The sequence below is a fragment of the Zea mays genome, unplaced genomic scaffold (genome assembly GCF_902167145.1).
Source record: "Zea mays cultivar B73 unplaced genomic scaffold, Zm-B73-REFERENCE-NAM-5.0 scaffold_309, whole genome shotgun sequence".
Lineage (NCBI taxonomy): Eukaryota > Viridiplantae > Streptophyta > Magnoliopsida > Poales > Poaceae > Zea > Zea mays.
This window is the reverse complement of record NW_023366936.1, coordinates 17110-20682: the sequence shown is the minus strand read 5'-3', so window position 1 is coordinate 20682 and position 3573 is coordinate 17110. Positions and strand designations below refer to the sequence as shown.

General features: G+C 44.2%; 1 pseudogene; it reads right to left on the bottom strand.

The window, feature by feature from the left end:
• Nucleotides 1–2046: 2046 nt before the first annotated feature.
• On the bottom strand, nt 2047–3011 carry LOC109940825 (uncharacterized; annotated as a pseudogene).
• Between the last annotated feature and the right edge of the window lie 562 nt (nt 3012–3573).

Here is a 3573-nt window from a genome sequence, read left to right as displayed (position 1 = left end):
ATTTATATATATACTAGGTATGTGACTGTGCGTTGCCACGAGGCGGGGGAGCGGCGCCTAGCTACAAATATATTTTTTGTTTATTTCTAAACATTATGGTACGTGTGGTCTAATGGTTAGTCTTAAATTTTTGGAGTAGAGGGGTGTGAGTTCGAGTGCTCGTCCTGCACTATTTTCTAGCGTGGGGAGGGTGAAGCCGTGGTAGCACCAGGTGACCACATTAGGTTCTTAACAGAGTAGTATAGATATATAGAGAAGAGGTAATGGAAGCCGACTTCCATTACTATGGGAAGCCCCAGTCATGTATATCCACGCGCGCCTGATTTGGTTCTGGTTGCGGATTCCAGCGTAAAACGTGAGCTAAAACAGTGTAAATGAGTACGAAATTTAGCGTAAATCCTATATCTATTTTGTAACAGCAAACGGGGCCCAAAATTATGGAGTGAAAATCGCGTGCAGCCGATCGTGCGCGGGTTCTGGCTCGGGCGGATTCAGCGTAAAACGTGAGCTAAAACAGCGTAAATGAGTACGAAATTTAGCGTAAATCCTATATCTGTTTTGTAACAGCAAACGAAGCCCAAAATTACGGCGTGAAAATCGCGTGCAGCCGATCATGCGCTGGTTCTGGCTCGGGCGGATTCCAGCGTAAACCGTGAGCTAAAACAGCATAAATGAGTACGGAATTTAGCGTAAATTCTATATCTGTTTTGTAACAGCAAATGGGGCCCAAAATTACGGCGTGAAAATCGCGTGCAGCCGATCGTGCGCAGGTTCTGGCTCGGGCGGATTCCAGCGTAAAACGTGATCTATAACAACGTAAATGAGTACGAAATTTATCGTAAATCCTATATCTATTTTGTAACAGCAAACGGGACCCAAAATTACGGCGCGAAAATCGTGTGCAGCCGATCGTGCGCGGGTTCTGGCTCGAATGATTTCAGCATAAAACGTGAGCTAAAACAGCGTAAATGAGTACGAAATTTAGTGTAAAACACGCGCATAGTCTCACTTCGCAAGAGATTGCTGTAAAACACATCAAAAAGTGTCATAAATTTGGCGTAAAACGCAGTAAGACTGTTTTTTAATGGAAGCATAAAACACAACAAGAAGTGTCGTAAAATTTAGTTTGAAAATGCATAAATCACGATGGTCTCATAGGGCACTTGTTTTGTTCACAGTATATCAAAATATAAAGTACAACGATATTTTGCCAATATTGTTGCAATCATACATGATTTTTTTATATGACAAAAAACGAGGAGCTAGCCCTATCTTCGGATACTTCAGACTATTTGGAATCATTAGCCTTTAGCTACGTCGTGGTCCGAAATGGAAGCATCGCTACTCGGCTCTTGTCAAAACAGGTCTGTGTAAGCCTGTATAAAGCATAAAAGAAACAGAAACCTAAAATGATTCACCAGTTAAAAGACATGGATTGAGAGGAATGATATAATATAAGAGTAGAGTTATGCATTCACTTACATCATGCTGCTCTACAACAACCTGTCACATCATTTATTCATTTTCATATTCTTGTATCTCCCATCATTTATTCTTATTCCTTCGTTACTTATGGTGAGAGTGTTTATCAACCAAAGGTTGGAGCCTAGACTGCAATAAAAAATTGTTTATGTGCAAACCTCTTGTAGAAACCAGAGCACAAACGTTTCCTTTACTTCCTAAAAAGGCCTATTACTGAAAGGATCATCATGAACACAATGAAACAGGCGACGCCAACAGAGATTCTGGCTACCCTGCTTTTCCTCCCTGCATATATCAGCAGTCAGTTAGATATTTAACAAATCGAGTAGGAGAGCTACCGATAACAAGAGTCAGTTAGATATTTCTGATGGATTTTGACAGTATGTACTCAACTGGACAGTAACAATGTTGGAAGAGATGTTCTATTTTGGGGAAAACGAGAATAGTGAGTGTCCTACCTCATCCGGACTCCAAAACTAATGGCGTGAGCACAACCCCAGGCAATGGAGCCGACAATGGAGTTCAGTGTTACAGCATCCAAGAGACTCAAAACTGATGGCGTGAGCACAACCCCGGGCAATGGAGCCGACAATGGAGTTCAGTGTTACAGCATCCAAGAGCCGGCAATGGAGTGAAGGAAAACCACAATGTGATACCAAAGGTGCAACACTACATACAAAATCATTGCTATTACAAGAAACAGGGTGGAAAAGAAGAAGAAATGGTCACATTGGTGGGGGGTAGTTCATCCTGAGATCAATAATTTCTTCTCTTCTGCCTGGACTTAGCCCTCTTCTTCCTCGCCTCCTCTTTCTGCTTTTCGGCCTCCTCCTTCTCAAACTTCTCCTTTTCCCTCTTATGCAAGAAGTCCTCCACCGACAGGTAGATCACCTGCATTGCAAAGAGAATCGTGAGCCAACCAAAAGCACAGTCTGGCGTCTGGAGAGACCAACATCGACCTTCCAATGCCACAACAGCTCGCAAGCGGCAAGTTGCAACCCAGCTAACGATTTTCATGGAAGGACACGCACCCCGAGGGTGAGGATGGAGAGGCCGACGAACGCAAGTGTGAGCAGCACGGACACCACCATGGCCGTGATGCTGTCGTCGTCGGCGGCCACCCTCATTGCGACATCTGCATCTTCGAGGGCCAACTCCACTTCGCCGGCCATAGCAACAGCAGCCGGGCGTCCGCGCCGCAGCCCATACCTCGCGAGGATTAGGGGACTCGAAGCCCTTCTCGCTCCTCCCTCCAACACATTCCTAGCAGCACGCCTCAACGGAAGAGACCGAGCTCACTGCTGCCATTATCCCCTCTCGGCGCTCGCCGAAGCAAACGACACGGAGGAGATGCTCTTTCGGCGCTCCGCCATGGATCTCGTCTATGGGGACGCTTGTCCATCGCGGTTGTGTTGGCTTCGCTGCGCTCGCTCATGTCGTGCAACCGACACCACTGAAACCCTAGTCTCAGCCATCGCGGAAAGGCCAGGTAGAGCGGTTGTTTTTATAGATGGTACATGAGCGTAAACCTGTGTATAACTAAGCGTAAACATTATGGTGGGTGGACCGGATGGTACACCTGGTCAACCGGGCGGATGGTCAGGGCTTCCTGTAGTTAAACAGAGCCTAGAGCTCTAAATACATATACTATATATATGTATGTATATATACCTTGTTTATAACTATATTAGTTATGACAATTTTTCATATTTAACTTTATTCCATAACAAAGTAGAGCAATAGCAAATCTAATCAACAAGTAACCAAGTATAAACAAGGTATAGGAAAAACAAAGGTAGCTAACCTATTAGGTTCCCATCAATTTAACATAATTGTGCATGTATAGGTGAGAATATAGTCAAAACAACGCGATCAAGGACACATTTGCCTTCAACTGTGAGCTCGTGCTTAGACTCTTCAAAATGTCGAGCTTCAGATTCCTCATTTAGTTGCTCGTCTATTCGTAGCCATATAAAAACATACAATACGAAATAGAGATCGATTCTACATGCACGAGGTAGGAAGCGCCGAAATCGAAACTATGGTTGAAACGATATGGTATTCAAAAGGTTTGCATAATAAACACGTAAA